This window comes from Dufourea novaeangliae, unplaced genomic scaffold (genome assembly GCF_001272555.1).
Source record: "Dufourea novaeangliae isolate 0120121106 unplaced genomic scaffold, ASM127255v1 scaffold27, whole genome shotgun sequence".
NCBI lineage: Eukaryota > Metazoa > Arthropoda > Insecta > Hymenoptera > Halictidae > Dufourea > Dufourea novaeangliae.
In genome coordinates, this window is record NW_015373897.1 from 250,641 (window position 1) to 274,423 (window position 23,783).

The 23,783-nt window shown below is 34.6% G+C and overlaps 1 protein-coding gene across 1 annotated transcript in view; it reads left to right on the forward strand.

Annotated features, from left to right (window-relative positions):
- Nucleotides 1-3,401: 3,401 nt before the first annotated feature.
- Nucleotides 3,402-23,783, forward strand: part of LOC107193386 (proton-coupled amino acid transporter 4-like) — a 41,457-nt gene continuing 21,075 nt past the window's right edge. The window contains exon 1 of the mRNA XM_015582826.1: nucleotides 3,402-3,725. The gene's annotated coding sequence lies outside the window, so the exon portion shown is untranslated. The remainder of the gene's footprint in view (nucleotides 3,726-23,783) is intronic.

Below are 23,783 nucleotides of genomic sequence, written 5' to 3' on the forward strand. Positions count from 1 at the left end.
GCGTGAAGGAAAATGTTGTCAAACAATACACTGCACGTGCGGCAGTTAAAAAATATGTTATGTGATCGTACATGTGAGACTAAAATAAATTGAAATTGATAAATTGTTAAAAAGACATTAAGCTGTTATTAAAAATAAAATAAACGCGTGTTTGTCTGTAAAGCACGATTTTATTTATATTACAGAAGCCAAATTTTTCGGAAGATGACCATGAATTTAAAATACGTTTTGAATAATTTTTGAATAGTAACATTTATTTGAGACTCGAATAAAATGTTATACAGATTAATTGCAAATTTGAGTTATAATTTTCATGCTTAAACATGTGTCGCGAAATGAATTTGTTTCGTTTTCAACGCATTGTTCATAAATTAGTTTAAACAACGTTCAATTCATTTTATTGTCATAACAATCGGCATTTTATGAACAATGACGCGCACCCTGTAGGTTGACACACAAAGAGTAACTTTGTTTCATCGTTTTCATTCATAGAGGCGTTATTAAATGCATCGATTAATGAAATCGACTGCTTTGTACACATATAAGAATCTCGTGGAACCTTTTATCAATTGGTGACGCTAGTTTGTTCTAAAAACTGTTCACACGAATCACGTCGTAATACAAAAAAGTAGCGTATGAAAATTTTAGTTTTAATGAAATAAAAACTATCTAGCTTCTTCGAAATTTCATCGGTTCATTCAACTTGTATCCCTTCTTAACTTAATGAATTCAAAATGTAACGTGGAGCCTTGGATTGGCCTCAGCGGCACAGGGACTTCAATAAATGTCATGAATTTGGAGAAGCCTTGACTACTTTTTGAACCTGTTTCCATAACAAAAAACAAAATAGCATACATATAGAACAGAACAGATAGGATTGTTATGTGTATAATTGTAGAACCTACTTTAAATTTTCTTCTGCATTAACGTTATCCGGTCAATCGGGTACAGGTACAACGTACCATGCATAACAAGGCCTGTTTTTATGTAATCACCGTAACTTTACCATAATATAACACAAAACGTGCACTGATTTCGAAAGTAACCATAGGCCCAACCACTAGATACTACCTTGTATGGTTAAGAAATGCCGTTAAGCATGTGTACCCATTTGAATCGTTAAAATATTGGGTTTGATGAAGAGTACAATGTGCCATTGTTTCGACAGTTTTCTTCGATTATAAAAATATCTCATTGGACGCAGAATTCGTCGACATATAGGAACCACTCGTTTGGAAATCCCAGTTTACAATCAGCAAGTAATAAACTGTCTTCGAACTGAAATGAAATAATAGAATAAAAGAATAGGGTGAACAAACCAATGAATAAACACTTAAGAGATTTTCTAACTATTAAAGTCGAATTTTAAATGATAATACAATATTAAGACGTTGTCTGCCATAATGAGAAAGCCGTGCGTAGCCAGACACATTTTATTTCTTTTGTGAAATCATAAATCGTCAAAGATATATGCGTTTATGTAGTCAATAGAGATTTTATGCACAAAGTTTTTAACGGTATTTAAATAGTTCAGCCTCTTTACAATGTACGCTTCACCCATATTTCGATGACGTGTCAGTCAAAGTGTAAATAAATGACACATGAAAATTAGATTCTTTAATATCTATACCTTTGTATAACGTACAGATTTCCATTTGAACAATTGTAGAAATGTAATTAATTAAATTAACAAGAAGAAATACGATTTTCACCAGTAAATGAACATTTCTAACCAGTGGCGCGAATATTATTTGAATATGAGACAAACAATGAAAAAAATCAATATTTAATCATTTGCTTATTTTAATAAGTTAATTTACTCGCTCTTATATGTAATGTTCATTCACTGGTACGTGTTCATTTACTAATGCATCCACCCAATTTGCTTCGGTGTCAACGGTACCGAAAAATGTACGAGTCGACATATCGTTTGTCCCTTCGAGCAGCCTGAATCACGATCGTGAATCTTCGACCCATAGTTTGGATCGTATTTTCCACCACCTCCCTTTCGTTCCTACCAAATATCCCGAAACACCATCTACGACACATTTGTCTGTTACTCCATCCCCTGATTTAACTCCCACTGTATCACTGAAATGAACACTTCGAGTCCTCAAGTTCTTCATGATCCCCGAATCCTCAGGTTCTCCACGATCGCTAAATCCTCAGGTTCTCCACGATCCCCGAATCCTCAGGTTCTCTACGATCGCCAAATCCTCAGCTTCATTACGATCTCCGAATCCCCAGGTTTTCCATGATCCCCTAAACCTCAGGTTCTCCACGATCCCCGATCAGAACCGTTGACGAAGCAGTGATTCATCATCCGCATTCACCACTTACGCAACGCTCGTGATCGCAGATCAGGCGTCGAGAAAAAGACGATCGCCTGGGAAAAGAGCTCAGCGGATCGGCACGGCACGGGGAGAGGGTAGATCAACGATGGAGGGAACGTCAGCGACGGAGGAGAGGATCGAACGGGCGGAGGGAGACAGATGGAAGGTGAAAGGGAGCAGCCGAAATGCAAACGGTGCAAAAGATCCGCAGTGTAGTTCGATCGCGGTCGCAGTGGGCCTCTGTCTTCGCACGATCGTCGCGATGCTAAGGACGACTCGAGATCGTCTACGAAACAACACGACCGATAGAGCATATTAGGAGGACGGCCTCTATCTCCCCTCCATCGTGACATCGACGCTAGCGGGACGTCGCCCGTCTGCAGATCGTCGGCGATACAGACACCGCCTGTATATATACCCGCCTGACGCCGAAAAAACCTGACTAGTCGTTGTGCGACAAGCCTGTCACCGTTTCACGCGGATTTCCATCGCTTGTTCGCGTTTAATTCACCGAACACCATCGGCGAGACTGCACCAATAGTCGACTCTGTCATCCGACGAACGTGATTCACGTTCTCCAATACGATCTTCACGGACTGTGACACTACCCTTTAAGAGAAACATAGCCGCGGAAACAATTTGAAGAAACTTAGAGGAAGTAAGAGAAGTGTTTCATCTCTAGAAGATCTAAAGTGCAGCTTGAGATAAATCGATGAAGCTCGAGGACTGTAAGAAAGTGGTCTTCATTCGTCAGGCAGAAGTTTCGGGGATCTGAGACGATAGAGAACACTTTAGAGGACAGAGGATTTCCTGATACCACGGAAAAGGGGAAATAATGTATCCGTTGACAGTGACAGATTAAGTACAACAATTCTTTTGCAAGATCGGTTCAACAACGACGAAACTCTTTCGTTCCGTTCACGGCGCGAGGTTTATCATTTTCGTCGCGGATACATCCCGATTATCAACGGTGATAAAAGAAATCCCTGTCGAAGATTAACGTTCGGAAGCACAGAAGCCCCCGTTGATCGCGGTATCATTGTGCAATTCATTTAGTGCGTAGGATTTGTCCGGAGGTGTATCATTGGTCAATAAATCATACCGAATGACACTGGCCGAAGCTGCTCTAAGACCTGCTGATAAATTATTATCTCCGTCAGCATTGACCGGAGACTCCCTGTGAAAAGATAAAAGTCGAAGAACGAATCAAGGAAGGTAGAGCGAGGAGGAGCATCCGCTTGCGTTCGAGGATGTAAATAGGCGGCTACCGAGAAGCGGATCGGTTCCATTCTTCTTCTTTTTTTTGTTCGAGGGGGAAATCCACGAGGTCACGCGTCAATATCCCTGAGATCATCGTCAGTTAGTCTTCTGGTCCGGAAACTATCGACACACGTGAGTACACTTTAAGCAAAATAGAGACTCTGCTCAAAAGAATTAGGGGATCGCTAATGTCAGTAGTCCCATTGCACCCACCTAACAAAAGAAACGAAACAACTAACTGCATTTGTCCGCTACAGTGGACACCTATTTTATCACTTCAGTGACAATATTTGGAACATTTCTTGACCATCGGCAGTACAAATCTTCTTTAACCACTTGCTCTCGCAGCCAGGTCACAAATGCGTGTAATTCCGATGCGTGTGGCACGTCTTTCCAGCGCAAGAGGTTAAATGATTAATTACTGTTACTACTGGTGCCGTTATTTATAGTGAGCAAATACATTGTTTGTAAAAAAAAATAAAGGAAGTTAAAATATTTTTAAAAATATGTTATATAGTTTTAAAATGACTATGGTTTCTTGATTTTATGATAAAAAAATTGTTGTACAGGGTACCAAAAAGATGCTGTGAACGTTTTAAATTACTTAGGCATTATTTGTTATATGAAGAAATGTTTCAAACAAAAGTTGTATAGGTAGTATCAAGAAGGCTTACAATATAATAATCAGTTTTTTTGTTATTTTCACTTTAATCGGGATATGAAGGTCATTCTGAGTTTTTTCATATGTAATGTCTAACATTTGACTCTGCCATTTGAAAGATTATTAACGTTGGGAGTAAAAGTATTAAGATATATGGGTTCAAAAACTAGTAATTATTGGGAATTCTTCAGTGAAGGATGGTGGAACTTTTGTGAATGTGAAATTCGTATGACACTTGTCTTGCTAGAACGCTTATTTGACATGATGAATACATGAAAGATCGCATAGTTAGAGTAACTTCAGAAACACTCAAATGCGTGTCACTCGCACTCCATTGATCCACCACGCGCTTGTATCGATCGCAATGGATAAGATGTTGAGGATCACTTATACCTCGATCCCATATACGTCAATAGATTTTTACCGAGTGTTCAATAATCTTTCGAACTGCAGGGTGAAATGATACACCTTACGTTCAAAAAAACTTAATGCAATCTGCGCATCTCGATTAAAGAATAAAATAACAAAGAACCAATTATTCCATTCTGAGCCCCACGTGATACCACACGACTTGTCTTTGAAACGATTCTTCATAAAACGAACAATTAACAAGTCATTTAAGATGCTATAATTAGATTACCCATTCTTAATCTGCAGATTTTATGCATTTATAGAATTCACTATACATAAGAAAATCAAAATTTCTTTAAAATTGATCAAACACTTATGTATAGTGAATTCTATAAATGCATAAAATCCGCAGATTAAGAATGGGTAATCTAAAAAAATTCTAGCATCTTAAATGACTTGTTAATTGTACGTTTTATGAAGAATCATTTCAAAGAAAAATCGTGTGGTATCACGGGGGGTTAGAATGAAATAATTGGTTCTTTGTTATTTTTCTTTGAAACCGGGTAGAAAAGTAAATCAGGTAAACAGATCCTAGTTTGACTCTAAATTCTGTAAACCAACTCCCAAAAATGTATATTTGCATAAAAATCCGCAGTCTACTCATTCTGTATCCGTATAAAAAACTTTCTCGAGATTATATTAGGTGTAACAATAAATAATCTACTGTATTTCATTTTTGAGGAAATCAAAAGTCTCTGCTACTTCGAGGAAATCTCCCGTCATTTCTACGAAAAAATAACTCGAATTCATATTCCGAATTTAAATTATGTTACAATTTTGTTAAAAAAAAACGGTGAATTACTTATCGCTGCACCTAATACGTTGCATTGGCGAGCAACTAAAATACATGATCCGCTAATTGCTTCGAGCAGTATACAAAGACTAGGTAAAATGACTCGAGAACGTAATGATCTGTCAGCAGCCAGTTGATGTTCTCCGTTACGCAACGACTCGGACTTTCGACGGTACAGATCGAGATCCGTTTCTGCGATTGACTACCGCCGCGCGTCGATCATTATCGCTGCCCCTCGGGCTCATTGCTAATTCCGTGGGCGGAGGCCTCGCGTGAATTTTCACTGTCGCCCGATATTGTAATAACGCACGCGTCGATCAGATAATACATCGCGATTCCCCGCAGAACCCCAGTTCTCGATGGTAACACGGCGTTGTATACTTTGACGGTGATAAATTGTCGCATTCGTTCGTTAAACAACCGTGACAACGGAAACGTTCTTGGGTATAACACACTGGGAGGTCGAGCGATGGAACACTTTAAGGACAAGTAGGTTACCAATATCATCTGTTTTGTCTTTTATTTGTTAAATAGGATTGCAGTCTTACGAGTAGATTTTTGTAAGTAAATTTTCGAGACTGTGACATGAAAATGAAATATATCAACAGAATTTTATTTCCTGTGCTGAGAGTTTTAATGTATTAATAGTAACGGATAAACGGAATTAAACTTCAGTGAAATCGTTATTTTATTACGATTTACGGATGTTTATGCACATTCACAATTTCCGACAGTATTATATGAAAATGAAATACAGTAACGGACAAAAAAGTTTCCACTTTTTTGTTCTGTTACGTTTTGTATTTATTAATTTTTAACATCAACTTGAAAATTTCGTACACGTGTATAATATATATTCCGATAGCGAATTAAAAGCTGTATAAAATCCAGTATATTAAGGTTTTACGTTGGTGTTAAGAAATAACAAAAATAACAAAAATCAGGGAAGTGTTTAACATTTTTGTCCGCCACTGTATGTAACAGAATTTTATTTCCTGTGATAGGGGTTTTGATACATTGATGATAACACATAAACGGTATTAAATTTCCATGAAATCGTTATTTTATTACTACTTGCAGATGTTTATGTAAATTCACAATTTTCGATACTATTGTATGAAAATGAAATATGTCAACAGAATTTTTATTTTCCGTGTTAATGATTTGGACATATTAATGATAACACATAAGCGGTGTTAAATTTCAGTGAAATCATTGTTTCGTTACGACTCGAGCATTAGAAGATGTCATAAATGCATAAACATCGAAACTGTACTTACGAATGATCTTATTATCGTTTTTTTTGCGTTTATGAGCTTGAAAACTGGAATGTGTTCGGTGACACTTGAAGGAGTGTTTCTTATTGTTAGAGGACAAATGAAACATCTGCATGTAAAAATACGCGTGTAATGTAAAATATGGAAATATTGCCTGTGATAGTACAAAGTGGTGCAAATTGTGCACAAACGACAGAAAATGTGAAATAAGAATGTCTAATTTTTTATGATCAGGCAATGTAATACAATTTTTATTTAATTATATCCAAAACAAATAATGGGTTTTAATTAGACGAATAGGAAGAACCTAATGAACAGTGTTAAATTTTAATCAAATTTGGTCTAGAAAATAAGAAATAGTTTATAAATTAGTCGCATTCTACATATTTCTCTGATACATAGAATAGGAGGATTTTAAATATTTTTAAAATTTAATTTTGCAACTTATATTTAGTCATATAAAATACGTATAATACATATAAAATTACGTCCAGTCATTACCAATATTTTTCCCGGACATGTTCCCATTAAAATTGGTATTCTTAACATTTTCCTTATTTTTGAGAGTAAACCAATTTTGAGAAAGGGATGTAAGCGTATCTTAGCCCTTTCGAGGAAAATTTTATATCTAACTATTTACAATCTAACAATTCTAACTATTTTACTTAATTATTTAATTTATTTCATAAACAAGAAAGACAAGTAGTCAACAAGACAATCAGTCAACCAAACAATCGCAGATGCTAACAAGTATTTATACTTGCCGTATATCGCCAAAACAAAACATTCAGTACTTCATTTTTAACATAAATTTTTATCTGCAACTTATAAATATCATAATAAAAAGAATCTTTAATATAATTTCAGCACATTTTCTAGTTCACTCTGAACATTAGAATATTTTACTAATGAAAGTTAAAGTAGATAATTTCTGTTTCACAAATTCAACCAACGAAATATTAATCTTGCATAAACACTCATAGTCTAATAATAGATATTCTGCAAAGTGGAAATTTAACACTTGAGTTAACACACCTGTGAAAATGACGAATATCAGATTTCTTGCTTCAATATTGGTGCTTTCGTCGAAACTTATAGTGACCTCTAATTCATTATTACTATTTATTGGACTGTTGCATACGTAATGGGAATTTCCAGTCATATTTCTGTCTTACTATCACCACAATTGCCCGCAAATAGAGTATATTGTTGGTATGATACGTTACACATTACATTATACAAACTACATAGTTAACTAAATAAATTATTTTCATGTTTAAATAAAAAATTTTATTTTCGTATAAAGAAATATCTACTATTTTATGCATCAACCCAATATATTAAGTTCATGGACATAAAACGATCGTTTCTTTACTAGCAGTTGACACTAATATTGAACATTACACGAGTTTTATTAGACAAAGTAAGGTTAAATAGACTACTGCACTTTTTTCGTATAATCCATCTATTTCGTATAATCTTGGATAATTATTATATTGAATTTGAAGATGACTCTTCAAAGGCACTTTTAGCTGCCATCTTCCCGCCGAATATTACCATCGCTAAATAGTACACACTTTTCAGCAGAAATTTACATGCATCTTCCTAAAGTTTATTCATAAATTCGACTTAAATGTCCATCTTTTAATATACGTGGAGAAAATGACCGAAATTAACTGAAACTGATTCTCCACTTTAATTATCCTTAGTGTTTAACATTACCGGCGCTCGAGCCACAGCTGCGGCCTTGGGGGGGAAATCGCACTTCCCCTCTCCCGGGAGACCTGAGCATTAACTAACTAACTAACTAGTGTTTAACATAATTGATTTTATTGTTAGCTACATAGTACATACCTTGAAACGAGTAGAGCACACTGGCGAACGAAGCGACGTTAATAATACAAGCATCAAATATACCTATCAGCAAAATCGCTCATTTCATGTACAACGACCTAATGTTATGTTACATCACACATATGAATACACGATAAAATTTAATTTATTATACGCTCAATGCTGGTCTATCTAGTGTGAACCTCGAAAAGAATTTTCCGACCGTGTCTCTCGCCGTTGTTAAAGCCTTGACGTTAACGATGTTCCAGTAACAAATGTGATTGTCTTAAGGCAACAGAAATCGGTCGTAATGGCGTCCGTGGCGATTGTCTGTCGGCGAGAGGTCGTACGGTTCCACGGCTGGGAACGGCATTTGCAAGGTCTGTTCGGAAAATTGCATCGTGAACGTCGTCAAGGTGTTATCGAGTACACTGCCACCATAGTAAAGTTATCAGTCGCGTGGCGGCCGATCGTGCCGTCGGTCAAGGCGGCGTAGTGGCAATGAGTGGACAAAAATCGAAAAACCATACAGTGGGTGAAAACAGTATTCGTACACCCTTTAAAACAGAACAACTCTTTCAAAATTGAACCAAGTGACTTGAGTTTCTTTGTGAAGTTACAAGGATTAGTGTACTAAATGATGTGTTAACAAAATGTTGAAAAAGTTTCAATTGGTCGGAATCGCGAAGAAAATAGTAAAGGTCGCTTTTTGCGACTTTTTTATCTGAGATTGTAATGAAAATTTAATAAATACATTGCTTAGATTGGTGTTATATGCATGTTGAAAATTTCATTGAAATCGGTTAACGTTGTTATGAGATATAAGCGGTTAAAAATGTTGAAAATCGCAGTTTTTCGCGACTTTTGACCTACAACTGTAGTAAAGCTAAAGATTCTTACATTTTTCAATGTCTCTCCCTCGTTTTTGCATTAACCGATTGCAATGAAAGTTGCAGCAGGTATATGACTGACATAAAACTTCGAAATGTATTTATTAAATTTTCATTACAGTTTCGGACAAAAAAGTTGTAAAAAACGACATTGACTATTTTCTTCGCTATTCTGAAAAGTAGCAAATTTTTTCAAATTGTTTTTAACACATGATTTAGTAAACTAATTCTTCTAATTTCACAGAGAAACTCAACTCACTTGGTCTAATTTTGAAAGAGTTGTTCTGTTTCAAAGGGTGTAGGAATACTTTTTTGACCCATTGTATGTTCATATGGCAGTATTAGATCTTATTAAAATGTTAGAAGACAGTTGCTCTTACAGAGAATACGTGTTAGTAAACAAACATAGTAACGTCGACCATTTTCAAGCATTGTCAACTTTACCTTGGTATTTCAAGAAGTTAATACTTTCTCAACTTCCTAAAATCGTTCTGATCTGAGTGCCTATGCAAATAGGAAAGCCTTCCATTTAATCCTTTCAATACTATCGACGACTTACACTGTTGAAGCAGATTTAATATTAAATTTTATTGTGATTTCGTTTCTACTGGACTTTTTTTTTTACTTGAAGATTATTTGTAATGTAATGTCTAAACATATGGAAGCATTTCCAATTATTTTATTTTTTAAACGAAATTGTTTTTTCGTTCAAACTGGTACGAATTTGTAGAGAATTAAAAACTATTAAAGATGTATATTTTTGTTTTTGCTAAAAAACGGTTTGAACGAGTAAAACAGTTCATCACAATTTACTGTTGGAAACAATTTTTTACGATTACATTACACTAATATTATTGAAACATGTTTAAAACGAAAGTTGCTGAGTTGTTAACGTAGAATTATATGGGCACATAAGAAATGTATTATCTACGGTTTGTAAAAGCTTTTTATAGGCTGCTTCACCGCTTCAAACCGTTTCTTAGCAAAAACAAAAAATACGTGTTCAATAGTTTTCACTTCTTTACAAATTCATACCGGTTTGAACGAAACAAAATTTGTGCTCTGGAGGTGTTCCCTTGTTACATAGGTACCTTGCATCCTTTTCTATAAAGTCATCGAAAAACTACTTTAGTCACTTCTGACAACGAGTATAATTTAATGTTTAAATACCTGCACGAAGGATCAAATGAATCATTCTCGATAACTTTTAAATAAACGACATTGAATCGAAAAGCAGTGAATAATTTTATGAAAGCGATCAAATTTGTAATTGCTAATTTTCTGTAAATAAATTCTAATATTTTGATACTTATTATTAAAGTTCAATTTTTTTTCCAAATTCTATCTGCGATTGCATTATGCAGCGGTCGGTATAAGCTGCATTGGCTGAACGTTAAAATGACTCTCTTTATCTTGGAATGCGTTTTACAGAAAAGGAACACCTGGAAAAATGATATAATTTGGCGTTAGTCAATTACGTACAACTATACTTTTTCTCTGTCACGATCCGTTGAGAGGGAAATTTTGCATTCGAGAGGACAGTATCAAATCACTTTCGTTACGGTTCGAGCGAGTTGAAAGTTACGGGGACCCTAGGGCGAGACAAGATTCCTATTTTTCCGCTGCAATTTCACCGTTGTGAAATTGAAGTTGAGGAGAAGGGAACACGAGGAATTGCTCTCGGAGCTATGTAGTCTACATTGTGCTGTGATCGGAAATCTGCTGTAATTCAGCTACATTGTGCAAGAATTGTTGTACGTTCACAGTGGAATGTCAATGATATAGTTCTTATAGTATGTCTTTCGTGTACAGTAAATTGCAAAATTAATTACAGTTCAATATTGTGAAAAAGTATTACGAATGAAAAGCATATATAAAATTTCTGAAGAGGTAGCAGACGATTTTATATTTAGATAATATCTTTTTATACTATTTATTACTGCGGAATTTATTTATACAATAAACTGTGATTTATAAGGAAGTGATATTAACATCAAATTATACAGAATTGCACACTAAATAATGGATTCAATCGAATAAAAATAGGGGTTGCATTTAAATTCAGTGATTCATAGCGTTTTTAATTGGAAAGTATACTACTTCTTTAAAACTTTTCTCATATTTATATAAATGAAATACACTTTTGATTCCTCAAATCGTATTTGGTTTACCATCTTGTACGAAAACTTCCAATTTGATTCATACTTTTAGCATTTCGATCACAAATATGAAAGATCAAGACCGTTTACATATCTGAACCCCATAGCCAGAGTGTATTAAGTCGTACTTTTCAAACTTTAGAGGAGAGCAAATCAAAGTTGCGAAAACCTTGTAACTTTGGAACCGTTCGGTAAGAATTGAACGAAAAACAATCGCTACGGACCATTATATACAGGGTGTTCGACAACTAGTGGGAAAAAATTTAAGGGGTGATTCTTTGAGGCAAAATAAGACGAAAATCAAGAATAACGAAATTGCGAAAAATGCTTCGTTTGTTAGTTATAAGAGTTTAAAAATTGACCGAAATCATGGCAATCCGCGCGCACGGAGTGTCAGCGGATCACGGCTCAACAGGGGCGTACAGTCACTTTAAAGACTCAACGACGTGCAGGAACAGTCGGTAGAACAGCTGTTTACTTACCTCGTAGAAGATGTCGATAACTTGTGCCCGCGGTATTTGAGTCGAATCCATTTGTATCGCATTAACTCTGATTACTCGATAAAATTCGCAAGAAATGTAAATATCTTCTTACGAATATTATCGAGTAGAGAGGGTTAATGCCCCCTCTAGTTGTCACGTATCACAATTGTCCTGTCCACGAGTATCCATGAAATTAATCCGCACACGCACGTACACCACAGAAGTCCGCGAAAAATGTCCACACACACTGAGCCATTGTCCCGTCCGCGAAAAATGTCCATACACACTGCGCGATTGTCCCGACCGCGAAAAATGTTCACACACTGCGCGATTAAGTAGACCCGCGAGCTGTTCCTCCGTTGGGTTTAACACTCTATAGGTTACACAAAACTAACACTCAAAATAATTAATTTAAAACTATTTAACACTAACTTTTATACTAATTTTTAACACGATATAATTAATAAAACCTACAATATTTAATAATACCTGCAATAATGAATAAAACCTACAATATTTATTAAAACCTGCAATAATGAATAAAATCTACAATATTTAATAAAACTTGCAATAATTAATCAAATCTACAATACTTAATAAAACCTACAATAATTAATAAGACTTACAATAATTAATTTGCACTATTTATAACGACGACATACGCGACACTACTAAATAATCACTACGTAATCGCTAAATAAACTAAAACTTAGTTTTCCGAAGATGAACTCTATTTGCTCGTAGAATGCAAAGGGCACCGTTCGGAAAGGACGACTGATATTGTTGAACTGATCCTCCCTCGTTAGGATCGATGTGGCGTAATAGGTCGATCCCCACTCTTTCATGGTCAATACTTTTTGGGAAGGAAAAACTGCATGGGAAAGTGTCTTGGAGGTCGCGTTTCTTTTCGTATATTCTTAGAGCAACATCTGTATTTTTTTCTCATACACCACTCGGGGCCTCGAGGCTACTTGGCCACGATGCCGAGGGAGCGCGCGTCTGGACATTATAAAACTGCCTCTTGTCTTCTGCAGGACGACCACCCGCCGATTTCCTGTAACGTCTTACTGCCATCGACGAAGACCTTGCCTATTGTGTTTTCGGCCGTCCCTCTAGACATTAACTTGTAAAAAGAACTTTCAACCTCGAATTCCAATTCCATGTTAGAAATGGTTCATATTACACCGAATGTATGTGTTTAACAATTTTATTTATTTTAGTTTCTTAGTTTCTTCATGCATCGTAATGAAGGTGCGGCAAATTTCATCTTAGTTTCATTCTAATATCATTATACGTTTTGTATGATCCATGTTAATTGCATATTATTTTTTTGCGGAAACAAGAACCTCAAACACTTGGAGTAAGATCGAAGTGGTAATAAAATGTGCAATGCACATAAAACATACAGTAAGTCCATATTCAATATTTCAGGAATAAACAGCGGCGCGCTCCGTCTCAGGTAGCAAGCCGCCTTCGTCGGTCGACCGTAAGCGGCTGGTGTCATTCATACCTGAATGACTTTACATTTAGGGGGTGACTGTGTGGACGAGCTTGTCCTCCGTCGCGGGGTGCCGAACGATGTTTTTAAACGAGTGCATGCGTTAATTGCTTATCGTTCGAAGCTTCGCTCGATAGGATAATATCTTTATTCCTGAAATATTAAATATTGACTTACTGTATGTTTTATGTGCATTGCACATTTTATTACCACTTCGATCTTACTCCAAGTGTTTGAGGTTCTTGTTTCCGCAAAAAAATAATATGCAATTAACATGGATCATACAAAACGTATAATGATATTAGAATGAAACTAAGATGAAATTTGCCGCACCTTCATTACGATGCATGAAGAAACTAAGAAACTAAAATAAATAAAATTGTTAAACACATACATTCGGTGTAATATGAACCATTTCTAACATGGAATTGGAATTCGAGGTTGAAAGTTCTTTTTACAAGTTAATGTCTAGAGGGACGGCCGAAAACACAATAGGCAAGGTCTTCGTCGATGGCAGTAAGACGTTACAGGAAATCGGCGGGTGGTCGTCCTGCAGAAGACAAGAGGCAGTTTTATAATGTCCAGACGCGCGCTCCCTCGGCATCGTGGCCAAGTAGCCTCGAGGCCCCGAGTGGTGTATGAGAAAAAAATACAGATGTTGCTCTAAGAATATACGAAAAGAAACGCGACCTCCAAGACACTTTCCCATGCAGTTTTTCCTTCCCAAAAAGTATTGACCATGAAAGAGTGGGGATCGACCTATTACGCCACATCGATCCTAACGAGGGAGGATCAGTTCAACAATATCAGTCGTCCTTTCCGAACGGTGCCCTTTGCATTCTACGAGCAAATAGAGTTCATCTTCGGAAAACTAAGTTTTAGTTTATTTAGCGATTACGTAGTGATTATTTAGTAGTGTCGCGTATGTCGTCGTTATAAATAGTGCAAATTAATTATTGTAAGTCTTATTAATTATTGTAGGTTTTATTAAGTATTGTAGATTTGATTAATTATTGCAAGTTTTATTAAATATTGTAGATTTTATTCATTATTGCAGGTTTTAATAAATATTGTAGGTTTTATTCATTATTGCAGGTATTATTAAATATTGTAGGTTTTATTAATTATATCGTGTTAAAAATTAGTATAAAAGTTAGTGTTAAATAGTTTTAAATTAATTATTTTGAGTGTTAGTTTTGTGTAACCTATAGAGTGTTAAACCCAACGGAGGAACAGCTCGCGGGTCTACTTAATCGCGCAGTGTGTGAACATTTTTCGCGGTCGGGACAATCGCGCAGTGTGTATGGACATTTTTCGCGGACGGGACAATGGCTCAGTGTGTGTGGACATTTTTCGCGGACTTCTGTGGTGTACGTGCGTGTGCGGATTAATTTCATGGATACTCGTGGACAGGACAATTGTGATACGTGACAACTAGAGGGGGCATTAACCCTCTCTACTCGATAATATTCGTAAGAAGATATTTACATTTCTTGCGAATTTTATCGAGTAATCAGAGTTAATGCGATACAAATGGATTCGACTCAAATACCGCGGGCACAAGTTATCGACATCTTCTACGAGGTAAGTAAACAGCTGTTCTATCGACTGTTCCTGCACGTCGTTGAGTCTTTAAAGTGACTGTACGCCCCTGTTGAGCCGTGATCCGCTGACACTCCGTGCGCGCGGATTGCCATGATTTCGGTCAATTTTTAAACTCTTATAACTAACAAACGAAGCATTTTTCGCAATTTCGTTATTCTTGATTTTCGTCTTATTTTGCCTCAAAGAATCACCCCTTAAATTTTTTCCCACTAGTTGTCGAACACCCTGTAGATTTAAGACAACTGGTGAACTTTGCATTAATTTCCCTATGTGATGAACTTTACACTGTTTTCAAAATGTGAACTGAATATCATTTTGAGGGTATTATGTACCTATATTAAAAACTAGACGACTTAGAACGAAACAATTTTTACCATCGGGAAGACTGAAATATTTGATACAAGAAACATGTAAAATGTCATTTTTTTAAAAAGTAGATTTAATATGCTCTGGCGCTGGGGTCCAGATATGTATTACGTGAAATCGAAGACATAGAAATATCTTCTCAAAACACAAGATTTCTGTCTAATGTATAATTATGCCAATCAATTTTGAACGAGTCCATTTCTAATGCACTATATTTTTTTTAAACTATCACATTATCATTGAATGAAAACCATTTTTTTCTCACGGAACCAAACTAACACCCTTTACACAAAATAGTAACTATAATTTTTTGTATGCTTCGTTTTTCAATTAATACGTGAGAATACAGTTTTCAATCATTTATCGTTTCATACTTCTTGATATGCAAGCAAACTGGTTTCTTGGAAACGTTCAGTATTCAGCAAGATCTTGTATCGGTGGATATGTTTTTGTTATTAATCCTGAACACCTTCCGCTTTATTATTCATTTCCTTCGATAGATACAGCCACTTTAAAGCTGAATCTACACAACATTGTTGAAATTAATAATTAACGTTATATTCTGATAAAATGGACACTTTAAGGCCTCAAATACTACTTGACTTATGTTCAAGTATTATTTTTTCCATATTCTTCCGACCGCTTGTTTTAGTTGATTAAATCAGACATTCCAAACAGGTACATGTATACATATACTAGTGTACAGATTTTATATTTGTAATGCAACAATATTCATTGTATTACTATCTCCGAAGATCGAAAAGTAACGGAAATTTATCTTCCATCTGTTAATAGCTACTTGAAGTTAAAAATAAAATTAAAGCTTTATAAAAGCCTTTTTAAGGTTCCTCTTTTTCATCGTGTTTTGCATAATTACGTGTGCAATCAATATTTAAAATCTGCAGTTTATAGATAAATAGATAGCCTTCAGCTCGTGTTGATAGTAGAATTGTTTGTAGAAATTTACATTTTTATGAAAAAATTCACAAAATGGTGAAGTAAATAAATTTAGTACAATTTGTATTAACCCTTTCGTTCCCAGTGTTGCCATATGGGTACATATCCTAAATTAGGAACTAAAACGTTAGTGCCATGTATTTTTTCATATGTGTGAGTATAAACAGTTTCTTCTAGTCTTATGTAGATAGCATGGCACAAATTTGAATATGCATTTAAAAGCATATCGGTAAATAATACACTATTCTTTTGTCTCTTTCATTTAATGAAACTCAAGTGTTGAGCATTGTTATGAATACAATATGAACTTACAAAACTCTTTATTATATGTAGGTAAAAACTAATTATTATATGTATGTAACTGTAATAAAAGTAAAAAAGTTTTCAAATAGCAACGAATGAAAAATGGTACTAGACTGTTTCACATTGTTAAAATGTTCTTGTGAATCATTTATGTGTCATGTAATATACATACAGAAATACAGCAAAATATTTATTTGGTAATTTTTAAATAATTTGGGAATGAAAGAGTTAATGCTTCCATCTAAAGCTACAGTGATGTCTCGATTAATGCGACACGAGCAACGGCGTTATCCCTATCACTGAGGAGTTCCCCCCATGGAACCAATCGAAATAGAGTAAACAGAAGCTAAGCAAAGACTCGGTTTCGGGCTAAAAAAAAACAAATTTCTGAGGAGCTGAAGACCTTCCCACGTTGCCATGAATGCACCGAAGCGGGCTGGAGTTCGTCACTCTCATGGAGAAATTGCTGTATAAATGCATAAACATCCCCAGTCAAGTTACCAAATCATATATTTGCAAAAACAATGGAGGAAAATGAAATGTACCATCCACCAACAAAATGCCGATGCCAGATCGAAAGTTCCATATAAGAATTGGATCGATACAGACCGCGAGAATAGATCGTTACGCAATATCCCGTCGCAAAAGGGAACAAGCTGTTATGTGACATTTCGCCGATCACGATCACCACGAATTTCCAAACAGACTGGCCGCCACGACAGTTCGTGCCGATGTTATCACGTGGCATCGATACTTCTCACTCAAAGATCCATAGATCCCAACGCGATCTTCGAACCCTATCCGCGGATCGTTCGATGCTACCACCCGTCTGATACATTTCTTTGCAACACAGTGGCTGCTCGTGACTCTTTTCCGTCCCGGGCTTACATCAGAATATTTATTAGCCACATCGCGAGTCCTTTCTCCTGTCTGACATTAGAAAGTCCCACGTCCATTGTGTACGGTAGGTACGTTCCCGTGGAAGCGTTCAAGGATATGGTCCCAGCTGCAGCACCGTAATTGCATGTGGCCACGTTTCTGTCGATTCTCAACCGTGCGATGCCCGATTGCTCAACGCGACCAACTGATACCTAGATCTCGTTCATTAAACGAAATGAACTGTATGGATTGCTGGGAAAAAGAAGTAAATGGAATGTCTGAGCGGAAAGAAAGTTACGGTTTTTTTTGTGTGGAAGTTGTTTTTGCTCGTCAAGAAATCCCTCGATGTTCTGTGACCTCTTGAGTGGTAAGCAGAGATGGGCAAACTCATTATCTAAATAAAAAGTTTCGAATAACGAATAAAAGATAAAAAAAAAGTATTTCGTCATTTTTAATTGTTTAAACGTGGAAATTTCAATTTTTATAATAAAATAATACTTGACCATGAATGAATCGACATATGAGGACGACACTCTTAGATACTGCTGTTTTTCACTGTGTATTATTCGAATAAAATTCTGCCCAACTCTGGTGGTATAGGCGCGTACAGAGTGATGCAGCCGACTTTATGATTTTAAATGATTACTCGTAAATTATTCGCTATACGGAAAAATGTTTCGGATAAAAGTTGCTACATTTTTTACACATAATGTTTTGAAAATCACCTTGATTTCTTGAAATGGAATACATATCCTGTGTTTCTTTACGGAGATTGGATGACTGATAAAAACTGAGTAAATAATTGTTAAGGCATATGTAATTATATGCAAAAGGAATATTCATTGAGATACCTGCAATGAAAGTTTTATGGTAAAAGGTGCTTTTTTAATGTTATCGAAACAATTATATGCACAAGTGATACCAGCAAATGTATTGCACTGTCCTTGGTTAATCGCTTTGTTCTTGAACTTTTGTCGGTAGATTTTCGTGATCAGTGAATACGTCGGTGTAGACTATAAATGCCCAAATGCCTCTAGCGAAATGTCACCATAGGCTAACGTTTATTTAAATAAACATTAGATAAATTGGATGCTATTTACGTAATTATATATAAAAAGAAATCAAAAACTGAATTATGCGTTGCGTAAATAATTGATATATTTATTTAATACACGGAGCGTGAAAGAGATTCTTCTACAGCGTTCGCCATTTTTGGCCATGTGTAGTTGGGAATAAATATCAATGCACATTCAATTTTAGACTACTCTATTCTGAAAAAATTAGACGATTTAAGTTTGCCCTTTTGGATCACGTGCCCTAGGGAATAAACACTCAATTTTAGACTACTCTGGTCTGAAAAAATTAGACGATTTAGATAAAGTTTAAATGTACAATATTACACAACAGAAGTGTTATTGAAAATTCTTGGACATCAATTGCGATTACGGATCGAGCGTTCTCTACAGTACATAAATGTTTCCATTTGGAATGATCCATACTTAAACGGTTAATCGACGAAGGCAATTTGTAGTAGAAAATGAGTAACAATGGACGAATTTTTTTTTTTATTCCTTCGCAAATGACATTAGGTCCTTTCAGATTCATTTGCAGAAAAATAAAGTATAAGTACTCCACTTGATAACATTAGGAACTATCATACTGGCAGAACTAACGTTCATATTTTTCAGTAGTGCATGAAAATTTTAAAAAACTTGTATAAAAAGAGAGGAGGGGACTGGTTACAGGTAGTCACGTGATTTCATTCACATCTGAAATGTGTTTGGTCTAATAAAAATTCTATAAAGCCGAAAATGGAATAAACACATTATTGCAGTACAAGTACTTACATTAACGTTTGGTTCCATGAAGCTTTGTATACTTACGTGTACTACAAATGCGAGCATGTACTAAAATTCCATTTTTTTTAAACATAATGACAATATAGTTTAGATTCTGTATATTCTCTCTTACCTACTCATGTTTGAGAAAAATTGTGTACGATATTAGAAAAAAAGTCGAACATTAGTAAGGGACATAAGTTTATGATTTAAATTTATTAAAAACAGTAGTTTACTCAGTAATACTCCAAACGTGTAACAAACTGTAAAATGTATTGAAATTTATTATCAACCTTGTGGATTTCTATTAACCTTCAAAGAAAGACTATTACTGACATTTTTTAAAACTAATTTCAATAACTATCATAGGAGTAATAATGGCCGTTCAAAGTATCATTGCTTAAACCTGTTTAAACGTAGGCATTATGTAAATGCACACGGTCAGGTCAAACAGTTTGTCTCTTGGCAATTTTCATTGAAATTACACCCCCTGAAATACTTGCTCTTGATTCTAAGTACGTAATGCTTTCAGTGAAAATCGAATATCTTAATTATCAATTCTGCTTTTTATAAATGTATCGGGCTGTTCGGGAAATTCATAGCGATTTGAAGGACGGAATTAGAATTTTTTTTCAATTTGTATCATATTCTTATTTACTACTTTTTCTACAATTTCTTTCCATTTTTCAATTAATTCCATTACTCCAGTCATTTACAAGCCCAAGTAATTAGCTAAAAAGACTCTTCAACCTACTTCTAAATATTCAGTTGGATTTTGTTTTCGAAGTTTTTTGTCAACACAGAATATTCTAACGACTTAAAAGATTAATCATCTGATAGGATAAAGTCTAATTAATTGGGTAGATACTATAAATTTTTCAATAGAAGTAGTGCAATTTTCTTGAAAGTTTGACAGAACGTGATAAAAATAGACTTTGTGTTTGTTCATATGTTTTGTCGGTATTCCTTACAGACAACAAAAGAAACGACGAGTAATTTGTACAACAAATACATTTAGTCTACACGTGGAAAATAAATAGTAGAGAAGACTGGGATTAAAAGTACTTAAAAGTCATAGAGGCAGGTTGTAACAGGGTATAACCTGCATACGACTATAATATGCAGTTATTATAACACCATGCTATAATAACAAATAATCAATAAATTATGATAATGATTAATTATGATAATTAATTGATCTAATTAAGAAGGTAATGTTATGTTATGCTAATTAGAAAAAGGCAATTTATGTTATGCTGACCACCTATTGATTAAGAAATAATGTTGTGTTGAGCCAATTAAATAGAAAACAATAATGTTATTTTGATTCTTGGTAATTATTAGCAATTTTTTATTATTTTTTGTCTTTCATTGTGCACAATTCTGCTTAATCTATTTGTGGTACAACTTTACCCCAAAGTGGTGCAAAAAGTCACAATCCGGCTCGGTCAATTTTCATGGTCATAATATTTTTAACAATTAATCTAAAAACATTACATTGCTATAGAACTAATCTTGAATCTCCAACCTATCCGTGTAAATGAACATTAAATCTCTGGCTAAAATATAGACTCTTTTATTTCATGAAAACCAAAGACTGACTTTCTACCCCTGTCTCCCCTTCCTGTTCGCCAAATTAAGTAATTTTTCCTTCTCCAGTAAAAACATAAGATAGACGCTGTGCTCGAAACTCTACAAAATTTCCGATCGACCCAATACTTACATATAGTAACTTAAATTTATTTGTTTAATGGAAGAAGTCATACTTTATCCGAAGTTGTAGAATAATACTACACTTTTGAACAGCAATGTATACGTATGCATGTATGTATGTTTATTTTCATCAATCTCTTTGTATTAAGGACGTATTTCATAAGGTAAAATAGTATTAATTTATCACACACTTAATCAATCATTTACCAGACGTTTAGTGACAATAAATGTCAAATTTAGTCTCCGTATTCAATTTATGATAGAAGGACAGCTGAATTTTCTTACAATGACATGTTTTTATTTGACGATGTGTTTTTGAATATTTGTTCAAACAACAAAAGATGAGTTGTTAAATATTGTTATGGAAAACAATCCAAGAGATTTAAAAATATCACAAATTAATTCTATTAATGCTATATTATAAATTGAAAACAACATACTTACAATCACTTGTGGTCAAACGACCGAAAATACACTTAATTTACTTAATAAATTATATTTCTTGAGCAAAGTGCACAAGAAAAATGAATATAATATAATAAAAGAACAAATTTTTAAAAATAATTTTACATAAATGTTCGCTTCGATATTATACATGTATTTTCCTCTAAATCAAACTCTGAATTATCATAATTTGAGAAATAAGTATGTGTGTACTTTGATAATACTACTCCCATATACTTCCAAAAATAGAATATGTATTATCAAATAAATGAGCTTTTTATACTGATGTAGAAACAACGGAGACATCTGAAAATTCATATTGTAGGATTAAAAACGATATAAACCGTAAATTATAACACAATAGTATTAACCCTGTTATACAATGACTTTCAGTTGAAGATTTCACTTCCATAAAAAGTTTATATATAAGTTTAAAACGAACCAAATTCAGTGAGTAGGTGTAAAATTCGAACATACATTCATGTCGAATTTTCTAAAATTAGAATTCCACTCTTATGGAATAAAAAATATACAAATATAATAATTGACATGAACAAATGAAGTTACATTTTATAATACCTAATTAATATTAATTTGAATATATCGAACTGACATTTAAGTTAGATCGTAGTTTAAATGATTCGGCTGACTTATCCTGCAAATGATTAACCAATTCGTCGATCGGATGTCTCAATGATAGAACGAATAAATACCAAGAAAATTGCAATTGTTTGTGAAATTTTGTTCATAACTTGTGTAACATTTATCGATGAATTTTCTACGACTTCTGAAAGTTTCTGAATTCAAGTTAAAACAGCGATTTTTTATATGATATTCATGCTTTTTATCAGAAATGATTGACAGTAGTTACTTCCTGAAATGAAATATTGCTTGTGATAATTATAAAAACATTGGAAATACACTACCGGTCAGAAATGTGGGACACTTCATCATTGATACAATAGTAACTGATTACATTATAGACTGCGAATTTTTATGCAAAATGACATTTTCTAAAGTAATTGATAAAGACAAGCGCAAATGTAGGAATTTCTTTCTTCTTTTAAGTATCTTATTGGAGTAAGTCGTCGAAGTACATGTCAAAATGATTTTAGATTACCATTTCTTTGTGTTCCTTTCAAATTTGGGTAACAGAAAGTAGTTCGATACAACAGAATTAGACGAACACGGTGGATAATCAAAAAGTGAGATACCACTTGAGACGAAAATGTTGTTTTCATTTCATGGTTCGTGAAGCTAAAAATTTCGACCGTTATCCTTTCCACCATTTTGAAGAAGAATTACCAGAGCCATTACTAAAGTTTCTACAATTATTGTGATCTGTATATCTTTTCAAAAGAAAACTATTTGTAATATTCGACGATAAAGAGCATCATCATTTCACGGAAACCTACTGTTTCCATTTCAGTTTGGAAACTTTTGAGACAATCTATTACCTTCGTTTAACTGTTAACGATTACGGTCTCGGTTTAACCTTTGCTAAAGTAACAGATAAAAAATTATAATAAAGTAAGAAATATTTAAGTAGCATAGGACGATACGTGTTATTCTGAATTTTAAGTATTACATAGTCAATTATGTAGTTTGCTTTTCACGATAGGTCATGGGAGCTAATGCACGTGGCATTTTTTGTGCGAAGTGTGACTCCCACTAGTTATTCATTAGTTATCCACTTTAACCGTTAAGACGTGTTGTGTAACGCGTACAACTATACACGTTGCATTCATACGTCGTTTCTTTTTGTTAATTACAGGTGTTAATGATTCGATGCGCGTTTCGCTGCGACCTACAATTAGGATCACGAATGTGCAGCTCGTTGAATAAACACACACACACACACACATACACATCGTATCTTTCAAGACTCCTTGTTTAAGTTTGATTCCATTGGTACTCTCGTCTTTAAGAGTGTTATAAGTATATGTACTTCTTACGATCGGAGCAATATTTATCGTGTTGATATAACAAATGTTTCAGTTTATTTTGTACGTTGTAATTATTACAGAAAAGTGGATCAATTTTGAGATTAGACAGGAGTGAATGCTTTGAGGATAAGAGAT